The sequence below is a fragment of the Pyrgilauda ruficollis genome, unplaced genomic scaffold (genome assembly GCF_017590135.1).
Source record: "Pyrgilauda ruficollis isolate IOZ18807 unplaced genomic scaffold, ASM1759013v1 scaffold77, whole genome shotgun sequence".
NCBI classification, from domain to species: Eukaryota; Metazoa; Chordata; class Aves; order Passeriformes; family Passeridae; genus Pyrgilauda; species Pyrgilauda ruficollis.
In genome coordinates this window covers 1,677,672-1,688,481 of record NW_024529599.1, presented here as the reverse complement: position 1 = coordinate 1,688,481, position 10,810 = coordinate 1,677,672, and the positions used below count along the sequence as shown (strand labels likewise).

The 10,810-nt window shown below is 45.5% G+C and overlaps 1 protein-coding gene across 2 annotated transcripts in view; it reads left to right on the top strand.

Moving 5' to 3' along the window:
- Positions 1-7,765: 7,765 nt before the first annotated feature.
- Positions 7,766-10,810, top strand: part of TMEM94 (transmembrane protein 94) — a 48,091-nt gene continuing 45,046 nt past the window's right edge. For both annotated transcript variants that reach the window (XM_041486624.1, XM_041486623.1), the window contains exon 1: positions 7,766-7,864. The gene's annotated coding sequence lies outside the window, so the exon portion shown is untranslated. The remainder of the gene's footprint in view (positions 7,865-10,810) is intronic.

The following is a 10,810-nucleotide window of genomic DNA, read 5'->3' as shown; positions in this document are numbered from 1 at the left end:
CCCGGCCCGGCCCCCCGCCCGCCGCGCCGCCGGTCCCGCAGCAACTCTCGCGAGAGCCGCCCTGTCGGCGCCCTCCGCGGGAGCGGCGCCTGCGCGCTCACCGCCCCGTCGGGAGCGCGGGCACGCCCCGCGCGTGCGCAGTGCCAGGCCGACCTGCCCTGCCCCGGCCCCGGGGCGTCCGCCTCGGGAGCCCACCGGGGACGGCGGGGTTCGTGTCGGAGCGGGAGGGGACAGGCAGCGTCCGAGCGGCGCGGCAGCACGGGCCGGGCCCAACACCTGAAAGGAGGGTGTAGTCAGGCGGGGGTCGGGCTCTTCCAGGCAACTAGCCGTAGGACAAAAGGGCAAAGTGAAAGCTGCGCCAGGGAGGTTCTGGCTGTGCATCAGGAAGAATTTTTCCAGCGCAGTGGTTATTAACCACTGCACCGGGCCGCCCAGGACGTGCTGGAGGCACCGTCGCTGCAGGTGCTTAAGGGACGACTGAACACGGTCTGGTTGACATCGTGGTGTTGGATCATAGGTTGGCCTCGCTGGTCTCCGAGGTCTTTTCCAACCAAATTGGTTCTGTGACACTGCTATCGAGGCTCCATGTCCTCAGTATCTGGAGAAGAAATCACACCGGCTTTGTGCACAATACTTGCCTAATTTGTCAGTGTCTCCACTTGTCTGTAAAACAGAGCCATCTACCACAGCGTGGAGCCAGCAGGGAGGAGTTCATTTAGAAATTCTCTAACCAGCGATCCACCCCAGCCTGCCTGGCAGTGTTTGAGCAGACAGCGAGGGTGCAGAGCTGCTCACCAAGCTCAGAGCAAAGAACACACCTGGTCAGCCGTGACGTGACAACTGCCATCCCTCCTGAGCAGTGATTAAGGCACCTGTGCTGCAGGAACAAATAGTTTCATCATACACGGCACTTACAGCATCCACAGAGGCCAAAACTGAGATTGCACAGGTAACTAATGTCAGGGTTTGCATGGATGACCCTCCTGACATTCTTTTAGCTTGAAAATACTTTTAATTATAGAGTAAAGCAGTTGCTCAGGTAAACATCAGGCCTCAGTCCTTTGATAAAGGCATAAATAAAAAGCTTTCCTCTGGCTTTAGAAAGGAAAGGTGGTTTCTGAACACGAAATTCCTTTCTAACACTGTACTCCCACCCCCTGAAGGGATGAGTTACTACAGGGTTACTTTTGTCCCTTCCCCACCTCCAAAAAGACGCCAAGACTGGAAGTGGGCACTCGAAGTGGCACAACCACAGTGTCCAGACATCACAGCTGGGCTCATGTAAATTTAGGATTGTTGTGGACCAAAGTCTACAATTTAGGCACAGGTAACTGATACTTTGTTGTATGACAGAGATGCACATATTCAGCCTCCAATTAAACCCTTTTTAAAAAAATAAACAGTGGCACTGGTTGCTCTCCCCAGCTGGTGTCTGCCAGGGGGGTTATGGTTACATCCATGCCAAGACCAGAGTACAATCAGAATATTTACCACAACCTCAGACAATCCAGATTATAAATAGTGCTCTGCAAACATTGCCTGCTAACATTCTCATTATAAATGCTTAAGCAGCTTGATAAAGATTGAATTAAATTTGTGCTTTAAACCCTTGGCAAGTTCATTTTCCCATCCTCACAACATTGTCTTTAAGGGGTTTTAACTTATTCCCAGGTTTTGAGGGAAGATGTGAGTTCTTCCCATACTTCATTCAAAGCATTGGAAAGGGTGGAGAAAAGGAGCTTTAGGAATTGAGATGTTACAAATGTTTCTGACATTCTTTCTGAGGATGCAGAAATGATTCATTTAGAAGTGACACCAAGACTGATGAAATCAGAGCTGGATTCCAAGATCACTCAAGTCCCCAGTACTTGTTCCTAGAACAGTCCTACAGAATCTCGTGTTTCATGTATGCCCTCAAGACGGGGATTCAGAAGTTCATAGTAGGTTTCTCTAAGTTAAATAACATCTCAAAGAAGTTATAGGAGCTACTTTTAGCTGGACTTGAAAAGCCAGCTATGGCCAACAGCTGCCAGTCGAATGACAGCTACTTTATGGGGCTGCAGCTGCCTGACTGTAAAAGGGCAGTCCTAGAAAATCAAACAAGCACAAATTTTAGAAATAGCAGAGATTAGAGTGTTACAGAAAGACATTCCTGACTGAGGAATTGCTGAGATGTACTTGCTCGCAAACCAATCCATGTAGAATGTTCCCCCAGCTTGCAAACAAGTTAATACTTTATAGAAACACACAATTTATTGTGCAATACTGTGCAGCTTTGCTACAGCAAAAGCCAAAATCCTGACATAGCTGTGAGTAAGGGTGAAAAAGGCAAAGAGACATTGTTTTGCTAAAGGTTCAATTTCAATTTTTTTTTTTTTTTGCAGTCTAGGAATAGCTTGAATGTTCTATGACAGTTGATGATGATAAAATATAATCCAAGATTAGCTCTGAGTATTTTAAGAAGGTAAGAAAAATCCTTGTGTCTGACAATTTTTTTGGATACCTTTTTAAACTTCTCAGAGCAGTCTGGGGAAATAAATGTATGGGTTTTGCTATCAATAGATCAGAGGAATATTTGTTAAAATGGGTCAAGCAGCCACTAAAGGTTTAAAATTGCTGCTTGGAGTACTGGTATTAATGCCATGTTCCTAAGGCTGTTCTCCTCAGACATGAGGATCTGTCATCATCATGAACTACAATACACTACTGACAATTTAAGGAACTTTGTGTTTGTTGCAGTGTTTTTTTTAAAGGCATCTGGCACAATAATTGTAATGAAATACATTTATAACATGCACCTTTCTTCCTCTGACGCATTTCCTGCTTTCAAAGAATTGTAGTGTTTTTTTAAAAAAGCAAACCCTTGATGGGCTCAGCACATCTGAAGATGCTCCAAATTTCACACTGTGATTCTGCATTGTCCTGCTGCAGTTTGTATAGGGTAACACTCTGTGTGTTGTGTAGAAGTTGTATCTAAGCAGCCTGATGTATGAAGCAGGACACAAAGCTTGCTCCCATGGAAAATTGGACATTCTGCCACAGGGAATGTGGAATAGATGTAGACAGGCCCCGATCAATTTTCTTCCCAGTTGAAAATTTACTGCCACGAGACTGTTCTGACAGCTGTGGGGGGACTGCCTGGATAAACACCTCTGTCAGGGATGTGCAGGGATACAGTGGGTGCGGCACAGAGGGGAATGACAGGAATGTAGGCACAGCATGGAGGGAATGGGGAATGCTGGGAATGGGGCTGTTGAGATTTATTGCATTAATATTACTTTCTTGCCTTTTTCTTTCCACCTCAACCCATGTTAGCCTCAGTGTGATAATCAAACCAGGGACATTAGCCATAAAATCCAAAACTATTCAATTTATTGCATATTTGGGTCTGTCTTGGAACAAAGTTGCTTCAAACATGCCTGATGCAACCAAAGAGCAACAAATACAACCTGCTCTAGGAAGATGCTGAATACCTTGAGAAAAACCTGAGGATGTAGTTTAAAGTCAGACCAAAGACTGAAAAAACCCTGCAGGTACCACATACAGACAGAACTGGCAACAAATTCACATTTTTTATCAGCTCATATTAAAATGGACACCAAGGATGAGAGTCTACAAGACTTAACTGCTGTCACTAGAGTTTCTCTAAAACCTTAATTCAAGATTTAGATTTCTGGTCTATCCCCACATGCCCATATTTGGAACATTGTGTGACAGGACTAATTAGGGAACAAGCAAAGCTAAGGAAAAAACCCTGTCCAAATGTGTTTTCTGTGTCTGTTCTTTAGAGAGCAGGATAATGAATGAGTTGGGTAACTACTTTGCTGTATATTGGTGAGCTGGTCTCATTTTGATTTGCAGCTTTAGGTTAGCACTAAAGGCAACAATATCAAAGGGATGGAATAGATGTATGATAACAGATAATAGATGTGTACACATATAAATCTATAGATATCCATATTCTGCAAACAGGGAAACAGAGGCATGGAGGGCTTGCCCAAAGCCATACAATAAACTAATGCCAGTGTTCAGCAGCATTAGGAACACAATTGGCAGTTTTTAACTTCTGAGCCAGCTGAAATCCTCCTCATGCTCTGCCCTGACTTCCCACACACCCTGAACTGTTATCACAACTGTCTGTCTCTGCAAATCTGCCCAAGTGCAATCAATAAGTGTTGCTGCTTGTGACCCAGACAGAACAGCTGATCTGCCAGAACAGCTTCACAATTTTACTCATTACAGATCTCAAGCACACTTGTGAAGCAGTTTAATCACCATGTGAGACAAACAGGGGCTGTTCTGACTTTTATAGACCAGGAGATGAGAAAACTTAAGATCAAAACCAGCAGAAAAAAGGTCCAAACCAAAACCACCCATAAGTCTTACATTCAAGCAGATTTCTTTCCACACCACCTCTGTCTTTACGGCCACAAAGAAGAAATGACAAGATTTATAAAACTGACTGTGCAGGAAAGGCTGTTGTACCTGGGACCTGCAATAGCTGTCACTGACATTAAGAAATTAAACAATAAAATCAGTTGGCCGGGGTCACCCAGAACTGCTTAAGCTCTGAAAGAGACCTGTAAAAGAGAACCAGATCCAACTACAGCGTGCCATCCCCCTTTCTTTAGTACGAAAGGACTTCTGCTTTCTTCCTACTCCCAATCCAGTCATCTGTCATTTTCAGTACAGCCTGGAATTGTCAGTTAATTACCTCTCAGTTTGGAGAAAAACAATGTAGATGCTGCTTATTATGAAAAGGCAGAATCACTCTCTTTTGAAAAATATCTTATCTCACTTATTTTTTATAATTAGACACTGAATTACATGCAAGTCCCTTATTTATTAAGCAATACACAGGAGCTGGGAAGTAATGTAATTCAGCTAAAATGAAATACTGTCTTCCCTTCAGCTTTGGTAAAGGTGGTGGTCAACTCAACTACTCCTTTTAATTTTTAAGACTCAGTCAGTTTTTGTATCAATCTTCCCCTTTCAATTCCTTTTTCCACTATGCACATTATAATTATAGTCATTTCTTAGCATCTGTCATGAAATATGCAAGGGGGAGGGGGGAAATCAGGCAAACAGCCACTGCCCGTTCTAAACAATACAAACTATTCTCACTGATTTAATTATATTTAAATTATTTTGCACGACTGTTCAGAAACTCTACTTGTCAAATACTGATTAAAATGCAACTTCAACACTTTGTCAGAGAGCTTAACTAAAAAAATCAAAAAAAAAAGACAAAGAAAGATTTGGGTTGGTTTTTTTTTTTTTTTGCATACAATACCTGCTTTAAAGTGGTCCTAGTGAAATTCTCATGTCTGCTCTACCCGCAGCAGGCACCCTGGTGAGGAGTGACTGAAAGGCACATGCAGGGAGGTCAAACAGTTCCCGTGGATGTGCCGGGCTGCACAGGCTGCTCCAGGGGGAGGCTCTGCCCTTATGTTGTGGCCCCAGGAGGAGCCAGCAGATCCCTGCGCTCAGACACGGGAGCACGACATGAAGCTTTTGCAGACTGCCCACATGGGTTTGAATGATTTCATTTCTATAAGCTCATTTCCCACCAAAGTTATATAGGAGGACTTTCCATGGTGTAACAACTCCAAGAAATATAAGGATGTGGAGAAAAAAAAAGCACTCAAGGAATAGTTTAGAAGCTATTTAGAAGGAATTATGGGAAGTGATCTTAATTTACAGGGAAAATTGATTGATTTGTGGTTTTCTCCATACCAAAATAATACATTGCTATAAACAGCCAGAAGGAATATTACTTTGTTTACCATTCATTCACAGTTCTGCAATATTAAATAGAGAGGATGATGACTTGAGCACTGTCCTCTAGACCAGGTCTTTACAGCAAAGTTCTCAGGTTCAAAAATCACACCAGCTTAGTGCCTCTTGAGTGCTGCACAGCATTTGCCTCAAGTTTCCCTTTGTCACCCACTCCTAAAATACATGGGAAAAGTGCTCTCTGGATACCTGTCCTGTTTCTGAATCTGTAGCAACACTGGCCAATTCAAGGGTGTTTCTGCTCCTCCAATGTCCCCTGTAATAATGAATTTTGATTTATTTATTCTCATAAATATTTGTTCTTCATTTATTCTCAGCACCCTGAGGTGAGCAGTTAGATCAGGTTTACCAAGGAGGAAGTAAAGGCATCAACACCTTAAAGGTGCAGCCTGCCAGCCCCTGTATGTGAACATTTCACTGACAGAAATTCTACACACAGGGTTTATTAGAGGCTTGTTTAAGATCCACAGGGAATCTGTGTCAGAGGCAAAATAACCCATATTCCAGACCTCTGTTCAAGATGTATCTTTACTCTGACATTTTACTTAAAACCTTCAACTAATTAAGTAGATTTTATTGGGTAGAACAATCTAAAGAGGAACTAATGAGATGATTGGGCAGCTCTAAGCACAACTCGTGATTTTGTATTATTGCACCTGAAGTAGGACATTTATCTCATTTCCCTTCATTGTACTGTCTCTAAACTACACCACCAATTCCCCACATCTACAATTTTGTTTCCTTCTAAGTCACCAAGACCACTTTCAGCATCACTCAGGTGTTGTGGGGGTTTTTTGTTAACTGATTCCAAGGAACTCTTTTGAGTAACAAGCTCAGAAAATCCAGGAATTCTGTAGCCTTGATTCTCCTCACTGAAATTTAAATTGGATTTAAAAGAGCTGAAATCACACCCGTAGATTCCTGAACTGTGTGTATCCAGACACTGTCAGTGTCTCAAAGGTGTAAGGAGAAGCTCCCAAAATGCTACATTCTTAAACTGCATCTGCAGTGAAAACAATGCAGAGCTTAAACTCTTTGTATAAAATTGCAAACAACTGCACCAGGCTTTAGCATTTGTAGTTTAGCAAGATAGTCAGGATGAGTTTTGTAACAAAATATCGCACATGGGAACTGCCATATCGCAACTCGGGATAATACAAGCTCTGCAATGAACTACCGGAATAGGAAAGGAGTTAAAATTGACGGACATACATCTTTTCAATTTACTACAAATTCAGAAGTCAAGCCCCAAATGTCTGCAGGCAGAGGCACAGCAGTGAGGCATCTCTGTCTCACACCTCTGACTTCCTTTCCAGATTCTGCAGAGGCTTAGATTTCATGTTAAGATTAGCGGCTGGCTAGGTTTGTGTGCTCGTCCCTGCCATGGTTTCCTGTGCACCTGGCACCCTGCGCCCGCCTTCACCTCACGGCTCCCGAGTTTGCCAGTCTGCTGGTTCTCTACGGCAAAACTGGCTTTTCAGCGGGAGATCTGCAGGTGTCACCCTCCTCTTGCAGGTGTCACCTTCTCCTGCAGCAGCACAACCCCGTAAAAGGGACTCACCTTCTCTCTCACCCCCTTCCCTGGGGCACCCACCACGGCCTGCCATTTACGAGGGCACGGAGCCTCGGGCCACGGACTGCTCTCGGGCCCTCTCCATGCCCTCCCGTGTTCCCTTCACCCCAAAGTCACTTCACTGCCCCTCATTACCGTCCCCACGACGTCTCCCCAGCAGCCTTGGGGTGAACCCTTGCCCTGGGTCTCCGCTCCGCCCGCCGCCCCCCAGCGCTGCCGCCCTTTCCCCTCAGCCTCCCCTCACTGCTGGCCCCGAGCTGCCGCCAGGGCGGGTGCCTGGCTTCGCGCGCCACTCCGGCCCAGCCAATCAGCGCGCGGCATGCGGGCGGCCGCGCGGGCTCGCACCAACCAGACAGCGGCTTCTTGCGGCGGCCTCGAAGCGCCCCCGCGGGCCCCCGGCGCTGGGGCGTCCCGCCTGCCAGTGACCGAGATGGCGGCCCCGGCCCCGGCGGTGCGGCGGGCGAGCGGCCCCGCCGGCAGCGCCCGGCGCGGCGGGTGAGTACGGGCCGGGCGGCGGGGCAGGGCCGGGCTGTGGCTCTCTGGGGAGCGTGGCCGGGGTCCCCACCTCGGTTGGGAGCTGCCCGCCACGAGGGGGGAGGCCCGAGGCAGAGCCCGTGGCGGTCCCGCAGCCCCGCGGCCCCATTGCCCGCAGTTCGCCGGAGCGTTACCCAGCGGCTTAGGAGGAAGAGGAAATTAGAAAAGGACACACAAAAGGCAGTCTAAACACATGGCGGCAGCTCAGCGCTTCTCCCGCAGCTGCGGGGCAGGCTCCGGCTCCCGGGGCACCGGGCTCGGAGCATCCCCGGGGCACCGGGCTCGGAGCATCCCCCGGGGCACCGGGCTCAGAGCCAGGCCAGGGGGTGCCCATCAGCCGTGGCTGCAGTTTCACACCCCGCATAAAGGTTTAGTGTCTGGTCCCAATTTCTGGCCTTTAGGAGAGTTTCCAGACTCTTTCCAGCCGGGATAGCGTTTCCTCAGCTGGTTCTTTCATTTTGCTTCACTCCTGTGCCTGCTTTATCGCAGTGTTCTGATCAGCAGAAGTTCGTGGCACACTTTGTTTTGTCCCAGACATCCACCTGTTTCAATTCTCAAAAGCTGTGATCCATACAGTTGTTTCTATTTTTCTGTTTGGGAGCTTTTCCCTGTCAGGATAACAGACGGTGTTATTGGTAAGGAAAAGCCTAATAAATTCCCTTTAAAAATGCCATTACATAAAGCATGAGAAGTTTGTCTTAGATGATACTATCTACCCAGAAGACAAAGGGAAAATCCGTAAACACGAGTGGAGAGTGTTTTAGTACACATGTAACACTGAGTTTTCACAGGAAATCTTGTGCCATGGAAGAGTTTCCTTAAGTTAGCCTTACAAATCTTAAAAGTTACAAAAATAATAGCAAAGACCATAAGCACCCATCCATCTTCCTGAGGCAGCTACCAAGGCATAGATATTTTCACCTTTTCTCAGAAAAGGAAGCTACTAAGGACTGCTTCTTTAAAATCCTATTATTTCCCCCAGCAGTTGTAGAATAAACTTCCTAGTTGAACAGAGAGCTCACACACAATGGGACACAATAGAATAGTAGCACATGAGTTCTGTGAAACACTTTAAGTTACTTAGAAATGCAGGTTTCTATGTAAACAAACTGTTACTCAACAGCTGCTGTACTGCATTAATCTACAGGGCTTGCTCAGATGTAGTAAAATTTGAATACCCTAGCAAGCAAACTAAATTTATTTTCCAAGAAGCCTGCCTAATATAGGCATACATAGAAATAGCTACATGGTGTTGGTTTTGTGCAAGATATGTTTTATTCTTTAGAGAAATGATTTATATTTCCTATATTTTAGTCAAGCTTATTGGAAAAAAATTTACATAATGTTCTTCTTAACCATGACCTTTTAAACAAACACCTTGCCAACATTTTTTATCTGATGAGAGGATTAAGATATTAGTGCTTCTAGCCTCGGTCACCAAACAAATCAATATTGGAGCTGCAGGTGGAAGCAAGAAAACAAGCCTTTGTCCTCTAATCTTCACATTACAGCTCTGTTTACATCTTGATCTGTCAGGGCCCCACTCAAACTAGGTGCTGGAAGCCACTGCAGCCACTCAGACCAACCTGCCCCAGGCAGAGACACAGCCCTGAGAAGGTATGGGTTGGGAGGGTTTATATCCCCCTGTGGCTGGCTGGGAATGGCCAGGAGCAGAGCCAGAGGCCACGGGGCATTGGCCAAGAGGGTTGGGTTGAGTTGGCCAAAAGATTGGCATTGGCCAAGAGGGTTGGCTTGAGTTGGCCAAAAGGTTGGCTTTGGCCAGACGGGTTGGGTTGAGTTGGCCAAAAGGTTGGCTTTGGCCAGACGGGTTGGGTTGGCCAAAGAGAGTGACCTGCTCGATCAGCATTGTCCTGCACTTAGACCTGTGGGAGCAGGGTTTGCTTTGGGTTGGTTGGGTTCACATCTGTGATAATGTGTATGTTTGAACACTAAATAGGGCACTGTGCATCTCTGGAATGCTCTTGAGTGAAGACTGGGGGGAGATTCTTCAGGAGCTGCAGGGAGCTCCGGTTTTCCTTTCACAGCAGAGCGAGGCAGCTCACTGCCCTATTTCTAGACACAGCTCATCCTACATGTGTCCATCATAAAACTTCTGTGTGGCTTGTGAGAATAGCAAAACACACAATCTGTGAAATGCCTTTCCTGGGTAAGGGCTGTGCTTGGAATGGGTGTTTGAGCTTGGTCTGAATGGCCTTTTCAGGTGCTGAGTCTGCTCTGGGAAACTCCCAGAGAACAACCTTCCCACTGGCACAGTTTATCAAATATCTCCAAATGGCAAACACTGCTGTAAGAATGCTTTTTTACCTATATTTACTATCAACTATGAGTACAACACCTTTATTTATAATCTAGAATTAAGAGGAAAAGCTACACTTTTGTCTCTGAGTCAGTGTGTATTAGCAAAAATTTATTTGCTAAAAGGTCCTATAAATACAGCACAAGCTTTTTAAATTTTACTTTGTGCCATTTTCTTTCTGTGGTTTTCTAACATTTCAGTATTATTTAATTTTAAATGGAGGTAGTTATACAATCCTGGTTACAATATCATGATGATGAATGACAGCTGTCAGTTTTGCAGTGAATTCTTCCACAGATTTGCTGTAAAAATTTCTGTTCAAGACATTGTGCTACAACGTCTTGTCTCTCTGCAGAAGCTGTAGAGGCCCTTCCACCTTTCAGAATTGTGCCTTTTATTGCATTTTTCACTTTGATCCAGACTCTCTACATGCTGTGACTTTCTGTGGCAGGCACTACCTGAATCAGAAAAAGTAAAACCAAGTAAAGCCAAGCCTTTTTAACCAAGTAAGAAAAAATGAACACAGTAAATACTTCTTGGATTTACAATACCTTCATTTGTAATACCCCATGTGGAAACAGTAAGGTAGA